Source organism: Phyllobates terribilis, unplaced genomic scaffold (assembly GCF_046119375.1).
Source record: "Phyllobates terribilis strain yellow unplaced genomic scaffold, ASM4611937v1 Scaffold_22__1_contigs__length_20350403, whole genome shotgun sequence".
Taxonomy (NCBI): domain Eukaryota; kingdom Metazoa; phylum Chordata; class Amphibia; order Anura; family Dendrobatidae; genus Phyllobates; species Phyllobates terribilis.
This window is the reverse complement of record NW_027362782.1, coordinates 5,925,269-5,945,996: the sequence shown is the minus strand read 5'-3', so window position 1 is coordinate 5,945,996 and position 20,728 is coordinate 5,925,269.

Below are 20,728 nucleotides of genomic sequence, written 5' to 3'. Positions count from 1 at the left end.
AGCTACTGCGACCTGCACGTCTCTTGCAAGTGGCATTTAAACTGTCTTGTTAAGCTACTGCGACCTGCACGTCTCTTCCAAGGGGCATTTAAACCGTCTTGTTAAGCTACTGCAACCTGCACGACTCTTTCAAGCAGCATTTAAACTATCTTGTTAAGCTACCGCGACCTCCACCTCTCTTCCAAGGGGCATTTAAATCGTCTTGTTAAGCTACTGCGACCTGCACGTCTCTTCCAAGGGGCATTTAAACCGTCTTGTTAAGCTACTGCGACCTTCACCGCTCTTCCAAAGGGCATTTTAACCGTCTTGTTAAGCTAATGCGACCTGCACGTCTCTTCCAAGGGGCATTTAAACTGTCTTGTTAAGCTACTGCGACCTGCACATCTCTTCCAAGGGGCATTTAAACCGTCTTGATAAGCTATTGCGAACTTCACCGCTCTTCCAAAGGGCATTTTAACCGTCTTGTTAAGCTACTGTGACTTGCAAGCCTCTTCTAAGGGGCATTTAAACCCTCTTGATAAGCTACTGCGACCTGCACATCACTTGCAAGAGGCATTTAAACCATCTTGTTAAGCTACTGCGACCTGCACGTCTCTTCCTAGGGGCATTTAAAACGTCTTGTTAAGCTACTGCAACCTGCATGTCTCTTCCAAGGGGCATTTAAACCGTCTTGTTAAGCTACTGTGACCTGCACGTCTCTTCCAAGGGGTGTTTAAACTGTTTTGTTAATCTAATGCGACCTCCACCTCTCTTCCAAGTGGCATTTAAACCGTCTTGTTAAGCTTCTGCGACCAGCACGTCTCTTCCAAGGGGCATTTAAACCGTCTTGTTAAGCTACTGCGACCTGCACGTCTCTTCCAAGGGGCATTTAAACCGTCTTGTTAAGCTACTGCGACCAGCACGTCTCTTCCAAGGGGCATTTAAATCATCTTGTTAAGCTACTGCGACCTGCACGTCTCTTCCAAGGGGCATTTAAACCGTCTTGTTAGGCTACTGCAACCAGCACGTCTCTTCCAAGGGGCATTTAAACCCTCTTGTTAAGCTACTGTGACCTGCACGTCTCTTCCAAGGGGCATTTAAACCGTCTTGTTAAGCTACTGCGACCTGCACATCTCTTCCAAGGGGCATTTAAACCGTCTTGTTAAGCTACTGCGAACTTCACCGCTCTTCCAACGGGCATTTTAACCGTCTTGTTAAGCTACTGTGACCTCCACTGCTCTTCCAAGGGGCATTTAATCCATCTTGTTAAGCTACTGCGACCTGCACGTCTCTTTCAAGGGGCATTTAAACCGTCTTGTTAAGCTACTGCGAACTGCACATCTCTTCCAGGGGCATTTATACTGTCTTGTTAAGCTACTGCGACCTGCACGTCTCTTCCAAGGGGCATTTAAACTGACTTTTTAAGCTACTGCGACCTGCACGTCTCTTCCAAGGGGCATTTAAACCATCTTTTAAGCTAGTGCGACCTGCACGTCTCTTCCAAGGGGCATTTAAACCGTCTTGGTAAGCTACTGCGACCTGCAAACCTCTTCTAAGGGGCATTTAAACCCTCTTGTTAAGCTACTGCGATCTGCACGTCTCTTGCAAGGGGCATTTAAACTATCTTGTTAAGCTACTGCAACCTGTACGTCTCTTCCAATGGGCATATAAACCGTCTTGTTAAGCTGCTGTGACCTGTATGTCTCTTCCAAGGGGCATTTAAACCGTCTTGTTAAGCTACTGGGACCTCCACCGCTCTTCCAAGTGGCATTTAAACCATCTTGTTAAGCTACTGCGACCTGCACGTCTCTTCCAAGGGGCATTTAAACCGTCTTGGTAAGCTACTGCGACCTGCGAGCCTCTTCCAAGGGGCATTTAAACCGTCTTATTAAGCTACTGCGACCTGCACATCTCTTCCAAGGGGCATTTAAACCATCTTGTTAAGCAACTACGACCAGCATGTCTTTTCCAAGGGGCATTGAAACCGTCTTGTTAAGCTACTGGGACCTCCACCGCTCTTCCAAGGGGCATTTAAACCATCTTGGTAAGCTACTGCGACCTGCAAGCCTATTCAAAGGGGCATTTAAACCCTCTTGTTAAGCTACTGCGACCTGCATGTCTCTTGCAAGGGGCATTTAAACCGTCTTGTTAAGCTACTGCGACCTTCACGTCTCTTCCAAGAGGCATTTAAACTGTCTTGTTAAGCTACTGCGACCTGCACGTCTCTTCCAAGGGGCATTTAAACTGTCTTGGTAAGCTACTGCGACCTGCAAGCCTCTTCCAAGGGGCGTTTAAACCGTCTTGTTAAGCTACTGCGACCTGCATGTCTCTTTCAAGGGGCATTTTAACCGTCTTGTTAAGCTACTGCGACCAGCACGTCTCTTCCAAGGGGCATTTAAACCGTCTTGTTAAGCTACTGCGACCTGCAAGTCTCTTCCAAGGGGCATTTAAACCGTCTTGCTAAGCTACTGCGACCTGCATTTCTCTTCCAAGGGGCATTTAAACCGTCTTGTTAAGCTACTGCGACCTGCACGTCTCTTCCAAGGGGCATTTAAACCGTCTTGTTAAGCTACTGCGACCTGCACATCCCTTCCAAGGGGCATTTAAACCGTCTTGTTAACCTACTTCGACCTGCACGTCTCTTCCCAGGGGCATTTAAACCGTCTTCGTAAGCTACTGCGACCTGCAAGCCTCTTCTAAGGGGCATTTAAACTGTCTTGTTCAGCTACTGCGACCTGCACATCTCTTCCAAGGGGCATTTAAGCCATCTTGTAAGCTACTGCGACCTGCAGGTCTTTTCCAAAGGGCATTTAATCTGTCTTGTTAAGCTACTGCGAACTTCACGTCTATTCCAAGGGGCATTTAAACTGTCTTGCTAAGCTACTGCGACCTGCACGTCTCTTCCAAGGGGCATTTAAACCGTCTTGTTAAGCTACTGCGACCTACAGGTCCTTTCCAAGGGGCATTTAAACCGTCTTGTTAAGCTACTGTGACCTCCGTCGCTCTTCCAAGGGGCATTTAAACCGTCTTGGTAAGCTACTGCGACCTGCACGTCTCTTGCAAGTGGCATTTAAACTGTCTTGTTAAGCTACTGCGACCTGCACGTCTCTTCCAAGGGGCATTTAAACCGTCTTGTTAAGCTACTGCAACCTGCACGACTCTTTCAAGCAGCATTTAAACTATCTTGTTAAGCTACCGCGACCTCCACCTCTCTTCCAAGGGGCATTTAAATCGTCTTGTTAAGCTACTGCGACCTGCACGTCTCTTCCAAGGGGCATTTAAACCGTCTTGTTAAGCTACTGCGACCTTCACCGCTCTTCCAAAGGGCATTTTAACCGTCTTATTAAGCTAATGCGACCTGCACGTCTCTTCCAAGGGGCATTTAAACTGTCTTGTTAAGCTACTGCGAACTTCACGTCTATTCCAAGGGGCATTTAAACTGTCTTGCTAAGCTACTGCGACCTGCACGTCTCTTCCAAGGGGCATTTAAACCGTCTTGTTAAGCTACTGCGACCTGCACGTCTCCTCTAAGGGGCATTTAAACCATCTTATTAAGCTACTGCGACCTGTACATCTATTCCAATAGGCATTTAAACCGTCTTGTTAAGCTGCTGCGACCTGTATGTCTCTTCCAAGGGGCATTTGAACCGTCTTCTTAAGCTACTGCGACCTCCACCGCTCTTCCAAGGGGCATTTAAACCATCTTGTTAAGCTACTGCGACCTGCACGTCTCTTCCAAGGGGCATTTAAACAGTCTTGGCAAGCTACTGCGACCTGCAAGCCTCTTCCAAGAGGCATTTAAACCGTTTGTTAAGCTACTGCGACCTGCACATCTCTTCCAAGGGGCATTTAAACCATCTTGTTAAGCTACTGCGACCTGCATGTCTTTTCCAAGGGGTATTTACACCATCTTGTTAAGCTACTGTGACCTCCACCCCTCTTCCAAGGGGCATTTAAACCATCTTGTTAAGCTACTGCGAACTGCACGTCTCTTCCAAGGGGCATTTAAACCGTCTTGGTAAACTACTGCGACCTGCAAGTCTCTTCTAAGGGGCATTTAAACCCTCTTGATAAGCTACTGCGACCTGCACGTCACTTGCAAGAGGCATTTAAACCATCTTGTTAAGCTACTGCGACCTGCACGTGTCTTCCTAGGGGCATTTAAACCGTCTTGTTAAGCTACTGCAACCTTCATGTCTCTTCCAAGGGGCATTTAAACCGTCTTGTTAAGCTACTGTGACCTGCACTTCTCTTCCAAGGGGTATTTAAACTGTCTTGTTAAGCTAATGCGACCTCCACCTCTCTTCCAAGGGGCATTTAAACCGTCTTGATAAGCTTCTGCGACCAGCACGTCTCTTCCAAGGGGCATTTAAACCATCTTGTTAAGCTACTGCGACCTGCACGTCTCTTCCCAGGGGCATTTAAACCGTCTTGTTAAGCTACTGCGACCAGCACGTCTCTTCCAAGGGGCATTTAAATCGTCTTGTTAAGCTACTGCGACCTGCACGTCTCTTCCAAGGGGCATTTAAACCGTCTTGTTAAGCTACTGCGACCTGCACATCTCTTCCAAGGGGCATTTAAATCGTCTTGTTAAGCTACTGCGAACTTTACCGCTCTTCCAAAGGGCATTTTAACCATCTTGTTAAGCTACTGCGACCTGCACATCTCTTCCAAGGGGCATTTAAATCGTCTTGTTAAGCTACTGCGAACTTTACCGCTCTTCCAAAGGGCATTTTAACCGTCTTGTTAAGCTACTGTGACCTGCAAGCCTCTTCTAAGGGGCATTTAAACCCTCTTGATAAGCTACTGCGACCTGCACGTCACTTGCAAGAGGGATTTAAACCATCTTGTTAAGCTACTGCGACCTGCACGTCTCTTCCTAGGGGCATTTAAACCGTCTTGTTAAGCTACTGCGACCTGCACGTCTCTTCCAAGGGGCATTTAAACCGTCTTGTTAAGCTACTGCAACCAGCACGTCTCTTCCAAGGGGCATTTAAACCCTCTTGTTAAGCTACTGTGACCTGCACGTCTCTTCCAAGGGGCATTTAAACTGTCTTGTTAAGCTACTGCGACCTGCACATCTCTTCCAAGGGGCATTGAAACCTTCTTGTTAAGCTACTGCGAACTTCACCGCTCTTCCAAAGGGCATTTTAACCGTCTTGTTAAGCTACTGTGACCTCCACTGCTCTTCCAAGGGGCATTTAATCCATCTTGTTAAGCTACTGCGACCTGCACGTCTCTTCCAAGGGGCATTTAAACCGTCTTGTTAAGCTACTGCGAACTGCACATCTCTTCCAAGGGGCATTTATACTGTCTTGTTAAGCTACTGCGACCTGCACGTCTCTTCCAAGGGGCATTTAAACTGACTTTTTAAGCTACTGCGACCTGCACGTCTCTTCCAAGGGGCATTTAAACCATCTTTTAAGCTACTGCGACCTGCACGTCTCTTCCAAGGGGCATTTAAACCGTCTTGGTAAGCTACTGCGACCTGCAAGCCTCTTCTAAGGGGCATTTAAACCCTCTTGTTAAGCTACTGCGACCTGCACGTCTCTTGCAAGGGGCTTTAAAACCGTCTTGTTAAGCTACTGTGACCTCCACCGCTCTTCCAAGGGGCATTTTAACCATCTTGTTTAGCTACTGTGACCTGCACGCCTCTTCCAAGGGGCATTTAAACCGTCTTGTTAAGCTACTGCGACCTGCACGTCTCTTCCAAGGGGCATTTAAACCGTCTTGTTAAGCTACTGCGACCAGCACGTCTCTTCCAAGGGGCATTTAAATCGTCTTGTTAAGCTACTGCGACCTGCACGTCTCTTCCAAATGGCATTAAAACCGTCTTGTTAAGCTACTGCAACCAGCACGTCTCTTCCAAGCGGCATTTAAACCCTCTTGTTAAGCTACTGTGACCTGCACGTCTCTTCCAAGGGGCATTTAAACCGTCTTGTTAAGCTACTGCGACCTGCACATCTCTTCCAAGGGGCATTTAAACCGTCTTGATAAGCTACTGCGAACTTCACCGCTCTTCCAAAGGGCATTTTAACCGTCTTGTTAAGCTACTGTGACTTGCAAGCCTCTTCTAAGGGGCATTTAAATCCTCTTGATAAGCTACTGCGACCTGCACGTCTCTTGCAAGAGGCATTTAAACCATCTTGTTAAGCTACTGCGACCTGCACGTCTCTTCCTAGGGGCATTTAAAACGTCTTGTTAAGCTACTGCAACCTGCATGTCTCTTCCAAGGGGCATTTAAACCGTCTTGTTAAGCTACTGTGACCTGCACGTCTCTTCCAAGGGGTGTTTAAACTGTTTTGTTAATCTAATGCGACCTCCACCTCTCTTCCAAGTGGCATTTAAACCGTCTTGTTAAGCTTCTGCGACCAGCACGTCTCTTCCAAGGGGCATTTAAACCGTCTTGTTAAGCTACTGCGACCTGCACGTCTCTTCCAAGGGGCATTTAAACCGTCTTGTTAAGCTACTGCGACCAGCACGTCTCTTCCAAGGGGCATTTAAATCATCTTGTTAAGCTACTGCGACCTGCACGTCTGTTCCAAGGGGCATTTAAACCGTCTTGTTAGGCTACTGCAACCAGCACGTCTCTTCCAAGGGGCATTTAAACCCTCTTGTTACGCTACTGCGACCTGCACATCTCTTCCAAGGGGCATTGAAACCTTCTTGTTAAGCTACTGCGAACTTCACCGCTCTTCCAAAGGGCATTTTAACCGTCTTGTTAAGCTACTGTGACCTCCACTGCTCTTCCAAGGGGCATTTAATCCATCTTGTTAAGCTACTGCGACCTGCACGTCTCTTCCAAGGGGCATTTAAACCGTCTTGTTAAGCTACTGCGAACTGCACATTTCTTCCAAGGGGCATTTATACTGTCTTGTTAAGCTACTGCGACCTGCACGTCTCTTCCAAGGGGCATTTAAACTGACTTTTTAAGCTACTGCGACCTGCACGTCTCTTCCAAGGGGCATTTAAACCATCTTTTAAGCTACTGCGACCTGCACGTCTCTTCCAAGGGGCATTTAAACCGTCTTGGTAAGCTACTGCGACCTGCAAGCCTCTTCTAAGGGGCATTTAAACCCTCTTGTTAAGCTACTGCGACCTGCACGTCTCTTGCAAGGGGCTTTTAAACCGTCTTGTTAAGCTACTGTGACCTCCACCGCTCTTCCAAGGGGCATTTTAACCATCTTGTTTAGCTACTGTGACCTGCACGCCTCTTCCAAGGGGCATTTAAACCGTCTTGTTAAGCTACTGCGACCTGCACGTCTCTTCCAAGGGGCATTTAAACCGTCTTGTTAAGCTACTGCGACCAGCACGTCTCTTCCAAGGGGCATTTAAATCGTCTTGTTAAGCTACTGCGACCTGCACGTCTCTTCCAAATGGCATTAAAACCGTCTTGTTAAGCTACTGCAACCAGCACGTCTCTTCCAAGCGGCATTTAAACCCTCTTGTTAAGCTACTGTGACCTGCACGTCTCTTCCAAGGGGCATTTAAACCGTCTTGTTAAGCTACTGCGACCTGCACATCTCTTCCAAGGGGCATTTAAACCGTCTTGATAAGCTACTGCGAACTTCACCGCTCTTCCAAAGGGCATTTTAACCGTCTTGTTAAGCTACTGTGACTTGCAAGCCTCTTCTAAGGGGCATTTAAATCCTCTTGATAAGCTACTGCGACCTGCACGTCTCTTGCAAGAGGCATTTAAACCATCTTGTTAAGCTACTGCGACCTGCACGTCTCTTCCTAGGGGCATTTAAAACGTCTTGTTAAGCTACTGCAACCTGCATGTCTCTTCCAAGGGGCATTTAAACCGTCTTGTTAAGCTACTGTGACCTGCACGTCTCTTCCAAGGGGTGTTTAAACTGTTTTGTTAATCTAATGCGACCTCCACCTCTCTTCCAAGTAGCATTTAAACCGTCTTGTTAAGCTTCTGCGACCAGCACGTCTCTTCCAAGGGGCATTTAAACCGTCTTGTTAAGCTACTGCGACCTGCACGTCTCTTCCAAGGGGCATTTAAACCGTCTTGTTAAGCTACTGCGACCAGCACGTCTCTTCCAAGGGGCATTTAAATCATCTTGTTAAGCTACTGCGACCTGCACGTCTGTTCCAAGGGGCATTTAAACCGTCTTGTTAGGCTACTGCAACCAGCACGTCTCTTCCAAGGGGCATTTAAACCCTCTTGTTAAGCTACTGTGACCTGCACGTCTCTTCCAAGGGGCATTTAAACCGTCTTGTTAAGCTACTGCGACCTGCACATCTCTTCCAAGGGGCATTTAAACCGTCTTGTTAAGCTACTGCGAACTTCACCGCACTTCCAACGGGCATTTTAACCGTCTTGTTAAGCTACTGTGACCTCCACTGCTCTTCCAAGGGGCATTTAATCCATCTTGTTAAGCTACTGCGACCTGCACGTCTCTTCCAAGGGGCATTTAAACCGTCTTGTTAAGCTACTGCGAACTGCACATCTCTTCCAAGGGGCATTTATACTGTCTTGTTAAGCTACTGCGAACCGTAACGTCTCTTCCAAGGGGCATTTAAACTGACTTTTTAAGCTACTGCGACCTGCACGTCTCTTCCAAGGGGCATTTAAACCATCTTTTAAGCTAGTGCGACCTGCACGTCTCTTCCAAGGGGCATTTAAACCGTCTTGGTAAGCTACTGCGACCTGCAAACCTCTTCTAAGGGGCATTTAAACCCTCTTGTTAAGCTACTGCGATCTGCACGTCTCTTGCAAGGGGCATTTAAACTATCTTGTTAAGCTACTGCAACCTGTACGTCTCTTCCAATGGGCATTTAAACCGTCTTGTTAAGCTGCTGTGACCTGTATGTCTCTTCCAAGGGGCATTTAAACCGTCTTGTTAAGCTACTGGGACCTCCACCGCTCTTCCAAGTGGCATTTAAACCATCTTGTTAAGCTACTGCGACCTGCACGTCTCTTCCAAGGGGCATTTAAACCGTCTTGGTAAGCTACTGCGACCTGCGAGCCTCTTCCAAGGGGCATTTAAACCGTCTTATTAAGCTACTGCGACCTGCACATCTCTTCCAAGGGGCATTTAAACCATCTTGTTAAGCAACTACGACCAGCATGTCTTTTCCAAGGGGCATTGAAACCGTCTTGTTAAGCTACTGGGACCTCCACCGCTCTTCCAAGGGGCATTTAAACCATCTTGTTAAGCTACTGCGACCTGCACGTCTCTTCCAAGGGGCATTTAAACAGTCTTGGTAAGCTACTGCGACCTGCAAGCCTATTCAAAGGGGCATTTAAACCCTCTTGTTAAGCTACTGCGACCTGCATGTCTCTTGCAAGGGGCATTTAAACCGTCTTGTTAAGCTACTGCGACCTTCACGTCTCTTCCAAGAGGCATTTAAACTGTCTTGTTAAGCTACTGCGACCTGCACGTCTCTTCCAAGGGGCATTTAAACTGTCTTGGTAAGCTACTGCGACCTGCAAGCCTCTTCCAAGGGGCATTTAAACCGTCTTGTTAAGCTACTGCGACCTGCATGTCTCTTTCAAGGGGCATTTTAACCGTCTTGTTAAGCTACTGCGACCAGCACGTCTCTTCCAAGGGGCATTTAAACCGTCTTTTTAAGCTACTGCGACCTGCACGTCTCTTCCAAGGGGCATTTAAACTGTCTTGTTAAGCTACTGCGACCTTCACCGCTCTTACAAAGGGCATTTAATCCGTCTTGTTAAGCTACTGCGACCTGCATGTTTCTTCCAAGGGGCATTTAAACCATCTTGTTAAGCTACTGCGAACTGCACGTCTCTTCCAAGGGGCATTTAAACTGTCTTGTTAAGCTACTGCGACCTGCACGTCTCTTCCAAGGGGCATTTAAACGATCTTGTTAAACTACTGCGACCTGCACGTCTCTTCCAAGGGGCATTTAAACCATCTTGTTAAGCTACTGCGACCTGTACGTCTCTTCCAATGGGCATTTAAACCATCTTGTTAAGCTGCTGCGATCTGTATGTCTCTTCCGAGGGGCATTTAAACCATCTTGTTAAGCTACTGCGACCTCCACCGCTCTTCCAAGGGGCATTTAAACCGTCTTGTTAAGCTACTGCGACCTGCACGTCTCTTCCAAGGGGCATTTAAACCATCTTGTTAAGCTACTGCGACCTGCACGTCTCTTCCAAGGGGCATTTAAACTGTCTTGTTAAGCTACTGCGACCTGCACGTTTCTTCCAAGGGGCATTTAAACCATCTTGTTAAGCTACTGCGAACTGCACGTCTCTTCCAAGGGGCATTTAAACTGTCTTGTTAAGCTACTGCGACCTGCACCTCTCTTCCAAGGGGCATTTAAACCATCTTGTTAAACTACTGTGACCTGCACGTCTCTTCCAAGGGGCATTTAAACCATCTTGTTAAGCTACTGCGACCTGTACGTCTCTTCCAATGGGCATTTAAACCATCTTGTTAAACTACTGCCACCTGCACGTCTCTTCCAAGGGGCATTTAAACCATCTTGTTAAGCTACTGCGACCTCCACCTCTCTTCCAAGGGGCATTTAAACCGTCTTGTTAAGCTGCTGCGACCTGCACGTCTCTTCCAAGGGGCATTTAAACCCTCTTGTTAAGCTACAGCGACATGCACTTCTCTTCCAAGGGGCATTTAAACCGTCTTGTTAAGCTACTGCGACCTGCACATCTCTTCCAAGGGTCATTTAAACCGTCTTGTTAAGCTACTGCGAACTTCACGGCTCTTCCAAGGGGCATTTTAACCGTCTTGTTAAGCTACTGTGACCTCCACTGCTCTTCCAAGGGGCTTTTAAACCGTCTTGCTAAGCTACTGCGACCTGCATTTCTCTTCCAAGGGGCATTTAAACCGTCTTGTTAAGCTACTGCGACCTGCACATCCCTTCAAAGGGGCATTTAAACCGTCTTGTAAGCTACTTCGACCTGCACGTCTCTTCCCAGGGGCATTTAAACCGTCTTTGTAAGCTACTGCGACCTGCAAGCCTCTTTCAAGGGGCATTTAACCGTCTTGTTAAGCTACTGTGACCTCCACCGCTCTCCCAAGGGGCATTTAAACCATCTTTTTAAGCTACTGCGACCTGCACGTCTCTTCCAAGGGGCATTTAAACCCTCTTGATAAGCTACTGCGACCTGCACGTCACTTGCAAGAGGCATTTAAACCATCTTGTTAAGCTACTGCGACCTGCACGTCTCTTCCTAGGGGCATTTAAACCGTCTTGTTAAGCTACTGTGACCTGCACGTCTCTTCCAAGGGGTGTTTAAACTGTCTTGTTAATCTAATGCGACCTCCACCTCTCCTCCAAGGGGCATTTAAACCGTCTTGTTAAGCTTCTGCGACCAGCACGTCTCTTCCAAGGGACATTTAAACCGTCTTGTTAAGCTACTGCGACCTGCACGTCTCTTCCAAGGGGCATTTAAACCGTCTTGTTAAGCTACTGCGACCAGCACGTCTCTCCAAGGGGCATTTAAATCGTCTTGTTAAGCTACTGCGACCTGCACGTCTCTTCCAAGGGGCATTTAAACCGTCTTGTTAAGCTACTGCAACCAGCACGTCTCTTCCAAGGGGCATTTAAACCCTCTTGTTAAGCTACTGTGACCTGCACGTCTCTTCCAAGGGGCATTTAAACCGTCTTGTTAAGCTACTGCGACCTGCACATCTCTTCCAAGGGGCATTTAAACCGTCTTGTTAAGCTACTGCGAACTTCACCGCTCTTCCAAAAGGCATTTTAACCATCTTGTTAAGCTACTGTGACCTCCACTGCTCTTCCAAGGGGCATTTAATATATCTTGTTAAGCTACTGCGACCTGCATGTCTCTTCCAAGGGGCATTTAAACCGTCTTGTTAAGCTACTGCAACCTGCACGTTTCTTCCAAGGGGCATTTAAACCATCTTGTTAAGCTACTGCGAACTGCACGTCTCTTCCAAGGGGCATTTAAACTGTCTTGTTAAGCTACTGCGACCTGCACGTCTCTTCCAAGGGGCATTTAAACCATCTTGTTAAACTACTGCGACCTGCACGTCTCTTCCAAGGGGCATTTAAACCATCTTGTTAAGCTACTGCGACCTGTACGTCTCTTCCAATGGGCATTTAAACCATCTTGTTAAGCTGCTGCGACCTGTATGTCTCTTCCAAGGGGCATTTAAACCGTCTTGTTAAGCTACTGCGACCTCCACCGCTCTTCCAAGGGGCATTTAAACCGTCTTGTTAAGCTACTGCGACCTGCACGTCTCCTCCAAGGGGCATTTAAACCATCTTGTTAAGCTACTGTGACCTGCACGTCTCTTCCAAGGGGCATTTAAACTGTCTTGTTAAGCTACTGCGAACTGCACGTCTCTTCCAAGGGGCATTTAAACCATCTTGTTAAGCTACTGCGAACTGCACGTCTCTTCCAAGGGGCATTTAAACTGTCTTGTTAAGCTACTGCGACCTGCACGTCTCTTCCAAGGGGCATTTAAACCATCTTGTTAAACTACTGCGACCTGCACGTCTCTTCCAAGGGGCATTTAAACCATCTTGTTAAGCTACTGCGACCTGTACGTCTCTTCCAATGGGCATTTAAACCATCTTGTTAAACTACTGCGACCTGCACGTCTCTTCCAAGGGGCATTTAAACCATCTTGTAAGCTACTACGACCTGCACATCCCTTCAAAGGGGCATTTAAACCGTCTTGTAAGCTACTTCGACCTGCACGTCTCTTCCCAGGGGCATTTAAACCGTCTTTGTAAGCTACTGCGACCTGCAAGTCTCTTTCAAGGGGCATTTAACCGTCTTGTTAAGCTACTGTGACCTCCACCGCTCTCCCAAGGGGCATTTAAACCATCTTTTTAAGCTACTGCGACCTGCACGTCTCTTCCAAGGGGCATTTAAACCCTCTTGATAAGCTACTGCGACCTGCACGTCACTTGCAAGAGGCATTTAAACCATCTTGTTAAGCTACTGCGACCTGCACGTCTCTTCCTAGGGGCATTTAAACCGTTTTGTTAAGCTACTGCAACCTGCATGTCTCTTCCAAGGGGCATTTAAACCGTCTTGTTAGGCTACTGTGACCTGCACGTCTCTTCCAAGGGGTGTTTAAACTGTCTTGTTAATCTAATGCGACCTCCACCTCTCTTCCAAGGGGCATTTAAACCGTCTTGTTAAGCTTCTGCGACCAGCACGTCTCTTCCAAGGGGCATTTAAACCGTCTTGTTAAGCTACTGCGACCTGCACGTCTCTTCCAAGGGGCATTTAAACCGTTTTGTTAAGCTACTGCGACCAGCACGTCTCTTCCAAGGGGCATTTAAATCGTCTTGTTAAGCTACTGCGACCTGCACGTTTCTTCCAAGGGGCATTTAAACCGTCTTGTTAAGCTACTGCGACCAGCACGTCTCTTCCAAGGGGCATTTAAACCGTCTTGTTAAGCTACTGCGACCTGCACATCTCTTCCAAGGGGCATTTAAACCGTCTTGTTAAGCTACTGCGAACTTCACCGCTCTTGCAAAAGGCATTTTAACCATCTTGTTAAGCTACTGTGACCTCCACTGCTCTTCCAAGGGGCATTTAATATATCTTGTTAAGCTACTGCGACCTGCATGTCTCTTCCAAGGGGCATTTAAACCGTCTTGTTAAGCTAGTGCGAACTGCACATCTCTTCCAAGGTGCATTTATACTGTCTTGTTAAGCTACTGCGACCTGCACGTCTCTTCCAAGGGGCATTTAAACTGACTTTTTAAGCTACTGCGACCTGCACGTCTCTTCCAAGGGGCATTTAAACTGACTTTTTAAGCTACTGCGACCTGCACGTCTCTTCCAAGGGGCATTTAAACTGTCTTGGTAAGCTACTGCGACCTGCAAGCCTCTTCTAAGGGGCATTTAAACCCTCTTGTTAAGCTACTTCGACCTGCACGTCTCTTGCAAGGGGCATTTAAACTATCTTGTTAAGCTACTGCAACCTGTACGTCTCTTCCAATGGGCATTTCAACCGTCTTGTTAAGATGCTGTGACCTGTATGTCTCTTCCAAGGGGCATTTAAACCGTCTTGTTAAGCTACTGGGACCTCCACCGCTCTTCCAAGTGGCATTTAAACCATCTTGTTAAGCTACTGCGACCTGCACGTCTCTTCCAAGGGGCATTTAAACCATCTTGGTAAGCTACTGCGACCTGCGAGCCTCTTCCAAGGGGCATTTAAACCGTCTTATTAAGGTACTGCGACCTGCACATCTCTTCCAAGGGGCATTTAAACCATCTTGTTAAGCTACTGCGACCTGCACGTCTCTTCCAAGGGGCATTTAAACAGTCTTGGTAAGCTACTGCGACCTGCAAGCCTCTACAAAGGGGCATTTAAACCCTCTTGTTAAGCTACTGCGACCTGCATGTCTCTTGCAAGGGGCATTTAAACCGTCTTGTTAAGCTACTGCGACCTTCACGTCTCTTCCAAGAGGCATTTAAACTGTCTTGGTAAGCTACTGCGACCTGCAAGCCTCTTCCAAGGGGCATTTAAAACGTCTTGTTAAGCTACTGCGACCTGCATGTCTCTTTCAAGGGGCATTTTAACCGTCTTGTTAAGCTACTGCGACCAGCACGTCTCTTCCAAGGGGCATTTAAACCGTCTTGTTAAGCTACTGCGACCTGCACGTCTCTTCCAAGGGGCATTTAAACTGTCTTGTTAAGCTACTGCGACCTTCACCGCTCTTACAAAGGGCATTTAATCCGTCTTGTTAAGCTACTGCGACCTGCAAGTTTCTTCCAAGGGGCATTTAAACCATCTTGTTAAGCTACTGCGAACTGCACGTCTCTTCCAAGGGGCATTTAAACTGTCTTGTTAAGCTACTGAGACCTGCACGTCTCTTCCAAGGGGCATTTAAACCATCTTGTTAAACTACTGCGACCTGCACGTCTCTTCCAAGGGGCATTTAAACCATATTGTTAAGCTACTGCGACCTGTACGTCTCTTCCAATGGGCATTTAAACCATCTTGTTAAGCTGCTGCGACCTGTATGTCTCTTCCAAGGGGCATTTAAACCGTCTTGTTAAGCTACTGCGACCTCCACCGCTCTTCCAAGGGGCATTTAAACCGTCTTGTTAAGCTACTGCGACCTGCACGTCTCCTCCAAGGGGCATTTAAACCATCTTGTTAAGCTACTGCGACCTGCACGTCTCTTTCAAGGGGCATTTAAACTGTCTTGTTAAGCTACTGCGACCTGCACGTTTCTTCCAAGGGGCATTTAAACCATCTTGTTAAGCTACTGCGAACTGCACGTCTCTTCCAAGGGGCATTTAAACTGTCTTGTTAAGCTACTGCGACCTGCACGTCTCTTCCAAGGGGCATTTAAACCATCTTGTTAAACTACTGCGACCTGCACGTCTCTTCCAAGGGGCATTTAAACCATCTTGTTAAGCTACTGCGACCTGTACGTCTCTTCCAATGGGCATTTAAACCATCTTGTTAAACTACTGCGACCTGCACGTCTCTTCCAAGGGGCATTTAAACCATCTTGTTAAGCTACTGTGACCTGCACGTCTCTTCCAAGGGGCATTTAAACCGTCTTGTTAAGCTACTGCGACCTCCACCGCTCTTCCAAAGGGCATTTAAACCGTCTTGTTAAGCTACTGCGACCTGCACGTCTCTTCCAAGGGGCATTTAAACCATCTTGGTAAGCTACTGCGATCTGAAAGCCTCTTCCAAGCGGCATTTAAACCGTCTTGTTAAGCTACTGCGACCTGCACATCTCTTCCAAGGTGCGTTTAAACCATCTTATTAAGCTACTGCGACCTGCATGTCTTTTCCAAGGGGCATTTAAACCGTCTTGTTAAGCTACTGGGACCTGCATGTCTCTTGCAAGGGGCATTTAAACTGTCTTGTTAAGCTACTGCGACCTCCACCTCTCTTCCAAGGGGCATTTAAACCGTCTTGTTAAGCTGCTGCGACCTGCACGTCTCTTCCAAGGGGCATTTAAACCCTCTTGTTAAGCTACAGCGACATGCACTTCTCTTCCAAGGGGCATTTAAACCGTCTTGTTAAGCTACTGCGACCTGCACATCTCTTCCAAGGGTCATTTAAACTGTCTTGTTAAGCTACGGCGAACTTCACCGCTCTTCCAAAGGGCATTTTAACCGTCTTGATAAGCTACTGTGACCTCCACTGCTCTTCCAAGGGGCATTTAATCTGTCTTGTTAAGCTACTGCGACCTGCACGTCTCTTCCAAGGGGCATTTAAACCATCTTGTTAAGCTACTGCGAACTGCATGTCTTTTCCAAGGGGCATTTATACTGTCTTGTTAAGCTACTGCGACCTGCACGTCTCTTCCAAATGGCATTTAAACTGTCTTGTTAAGCTACTGCGACCTGCAAGTCTCTTCCAAGGGGCATTTAAACCGTCTTGCTAAGTTACTGCGACCTGCATTTCTCTTCCAAGGGGCATTTAAACCGTCTTGTTAAGCTACTGCAACCTGCACGTCTCTTCCAAGGGGCATTTAAACCGTCTTGTTAAGCTACTGCGACCTGCACATCCCTTCCAAGGGGCATTTAAACCGTCTTGTTAAGCTACTTCGACCTGCACGTCTCTTCCCAAGGGCATATAAACCGTCTTGGTAAGCTACTGCGACCTGCAACACTCTTCCAAGGGGCATTTAAACTGTCTTGTTAAGCTACTGCGACCTGCACATCTCTTCCAAGGGGCATTTAAGCCATCTAGTTAAGCTACTGCGACCTGCAGGTCTTTTCCAGGGGGCATTTAAACCATCTTGTTAAGCTACTGTGACCTCGACGGCTCTCCCAAGGGGCATTTAAACCATCTTGTTAAGCTACTGCGAACTGCACGTCTCTTCCAAGGGGCATTTATACTGTCTTGTTAAGCTACTGCGACCTGCACGTCTCTTCCAAGGGGCATTTAAACTGTCTTGTTAAGCTACTGTGACCTGCAAGTCTCTTCCAAGGGGCATTTAAACCGTCTTGTTAAGCTACTGCGACCTTCACGTCTCTTCCAAGAGGCATTTAAACTGTCTTGTTAAGCTACTGCGACCTGCACGTCTCTTCCAAGGGGCATTTAAACTGTCTTGGTAAGCTACTGCGACCTGCAAGCCTCTTCCAAGGGGCATTTAAACCGTCTTGTTAAGCTACTGCGACCTGCATGTCTCTTTCAAGGGGCATTTTAACCGTCTTGTTAAGCTACTGCGACCAGCACGTCTCTTCCAAGGGGCATTTAAACCGTCTTGTTAAGCTACTGCGACCTGCACGTCTCTTCCAAGGGGCATTTAAACTGTCTTGTTAAGCTACTGCGACCTTCACCGCTCTTACAAAGGGCAGTTTATCCGTCTTGTTAAGCTACTGCAACCTGCACGTTTCTTCCAAGGGGCATTTAAACCATCTTGTTAAGCTACTGCGAACTGCACGTCTCTTCCAAGGGGCATTTAAACTGTCTTGTTAAGCTACTGCGACCTGCACGTCTCTTCCAAGGGGCATTTAAACCATCTTGTTAAACTACTGCGACCTGCACGTCTCTTCCAAGGGGCATTTAAACCATCTTGTTAAGCTACTGCGACCTGTACGTCTCTTCCAATGGGCATTTAAACCATCTTGTTAAGCTGCTGCGACCTGTATGTCTCTTCCAAGGGGCATTTAAACCGTCTTGTTAAGCTACTGCGACCTCCACCGCTCTTCCAAGGGGCATTTAAACCATCTTGTTAAGCTACTGCGACCTGCACGTCTCCTCCAAGGGGCATTTAAACCATCTTGTTAAGCTACTGTGACCTGCACGTCTCTTCCAAGGGGCATTTAAACTGTCTTGTTAAGCTACTGCGACCTGCACGTTTCTTCCAAGGGGCATTTAAACCATCTTGTTAAGCTACTGCGAACTGCACGTCTCTTCCAAGGGGCATTTAAACTGTCTTGTTAAGCTACTGCGACCTGCACGTCTCTTCCAAGGGGCATTTAAACCATCTTGTTAAACTACTGCGACCTGCACGTCTCTTCCAAGGGGCATTTAAACCATCTTGTTAAGCTACTGCGACCTGTACGTCTCTTCCAATGGGCATTTAAACCATCTTGTTAAACTACTGCGACCTGCACGTCTCTTCCAAGGGGCATTTAAACCATCTTGTAAGCTACTGCGACCTGCACATCCCTTCAAAGGGGCATTTAAACCGTCTTGTAAGCTACTTCGACCTGCACGTCTCTTCCCAGGGGCATTTAAACCGTCTTTGTAAGCTACTGCGACCTGCAAGTCTCTTTCAAGGGGCATTTAACCGTCTTGTTAAGCTACTGTGACCTCCACCGCTCTCCCAAGGGGCATTTAAACCATCTTTTTAAGCTACTGCGACCTGCACGTCTCTTCCAAGGGGCATTTAAACCCTCTTGATAAGCTACTGCGACCTGCACGTCACTTGCAAGAGGCATTTAAACCATCTTGTTAAGCTACTGCGACCTGCACGTCTCTTCCTAGGGGCATTTAAACCGTTTTGTTAAGCTACTGCAACCTGCATGTCTCTTCCAAGGGGCATTTAAACCGTCTTGTTAAGCTACTGTGACCTGCACGTCTCTTCCAAGGGGTGTTTAAACTGTCTTGTTAATCTAATGCGACCTCCACCTCTCTTCCAAGGGGCATTTAAACCGTCTTGTTAAGCTTCTGCGACCAGCACGTCTCTTCCAAGGGGCATTTAAACCGTCTTGTTAAGCTACTGCGACCTGCACGTCTCTTCCAAGGGGCATTTAAACCGTTTTGTTAAGCTACTGCGACCAGCACGTCTCTTCCAAGGGGCATTTAAATCGTCTTGTTAAGCTACTGCGACCTGCACGTCTCTTCCAAGGGGCATTTAAACCGTCTTGTTAAGCTACTGCGACCAGCACGTCTCTTCCAAGGGGCATTTAAATCGTCTTGTTAAGCTACTGCGACCTGCACATCTCTTCCAAGGGGCATTTAAACCGTCTTGTTAAGCTACTGCGAACTTCACCGCTCTTGCAAAAGGCATTTTAACCATCTTGTTAAGCTACTGTGACCTCCACTGCTCTTCCAAGGGGCATTTAATATATCTTGTTAAGCTACTGCGACCTGCATGTCTCTTCCAAGGGGCATTTAAACCGTCTTGTTAAGCTACTGCGAACTGCACATCTCTTCCAAGGTGCATTTATACTGTCTTGTTAAGCTACTGCGACCTGCACGTCTCTTCCAAGGGGCATTTAAACTGACTTTTTAAGCTACTGCGACCTGCACGTCTCTTCCAAGGGGCATTTAAACTGACTTTTTAAGCTACTGCGACCTGCACGTCTCTTCCAAGGGGCATTTAAACTGTCTTGGTAAGCTACTGCGACCTGCAAGCCTCTTCTAAGGGGCATTTAAACCCTCTTGTTAAGCTACTTCGACCTGCACGTCTCTTGCAAGGGGCATTTAAACTATCTTGTTAAGCTACTGCAACCTGTACGTCTCTTCCAATGGGCATTTCAACCGTCTTGTTAAGCTGCTGTGACCTGTATGTCTCTTCCAAGGGGCATTTAAACCGTCTTGTTAAGCTACTGGGACCTCCACCGCTCTTCCAAGTGGCATTTAAACCATCTTGTTAAGCTACTGCGACCTGCACGTCTCTTCCAAGGGGCATTTAAACCATCTTGGTAAGCTGCTGCGACCTGCGAGCCTCTTCCAAGGAGCATTTAAACCGTCTTATTAAGGTACTGCGACCTGCACATCTCTTCCAAGGGGCATTTAAACCATCTTGTTAAGCTACTGCGACCTGCACGTCTCTTCCAAGGGGCATTTAAACAGTCTTGGCAAGCTACTGCGACCTGCAAGCCTCTACAAAGGGGCATTTAAACCCTCTTGTTAAGCTACTGCGACCTGCATGTCTCTTGCAAGGGGCATTTAAACCGTCTTGTTAAGCTACTGCGACCTTCAAGTCTCTTCCAAGAGGCATTTAAACTGTCTTGGTAAGCTACTGCGACCTGCAAGCCTCTTCCAAGGGGCATTTAAAACGTCTTGTTAAGCTACTGCGACCTGCATGTCTCTTTCAAGGGGCATTTTAACCGTCTTGTTAAGCTACTGCGACCAGCACGTCTCTTCCAAGGGGCATTTAAACCGTCTTTTTAAGCTACTGCGACCTGCACGTCTCTTCCAAGGGGCATTTAAACTGTCTTGTTAAGCTACTGCGACCTTCACCGCTCTTACAAAGGGCATTTAATCCGTCTTGTTAAGCTACTGCGACCTGCACGTTTCTTCCAAGGGGCATTTAAACCATCTTGTTAAGCTACTGCGAACTGCACGTCTCTTCCAAGGGGCATTTAAACTGTCTTGTTAAGCTACTGCGACCTGCACGTCTCTTCCAAGGGGCATTTAAACCATCTTGTTAAACTACTGCGACCTGCACGTCTCTTCCAAGGGGCATTTAAACCATATTGTTAAGCTACTGCGACCTGTACGTCTCTTCCAATGGGCATTTAAACAATCTTGTTAAGCTGCTGCGACCTGTATGTCTCTTCCAAGGGGCATTTAAACCGTCTTGTTAAGCTACTGCGACCTCCACCGCTCTTCCAAGGGGCATTTAAACCATCTTGTTAAGCTACTGCGACCTGCACGTCTCCTCCAAGGGGCATTTAAACCATCTTGTTAAGCTACTGCGACCTGCACGTCTCTTTCAAGGGGCATTTAAACTGTCTTGTTAAGCTACTGCGACCTGCACGTTTCTTCCAAGGGGCATTTAAACCATCTTGTTAAGCTACTGCGAACTGCACGTCTCTTCCAAGGGGCATTTAAACTGTCTTGTTAAGCTACTGCGACCTGCACGTCTCTTCCAAGGGGCATTTAAACCATCT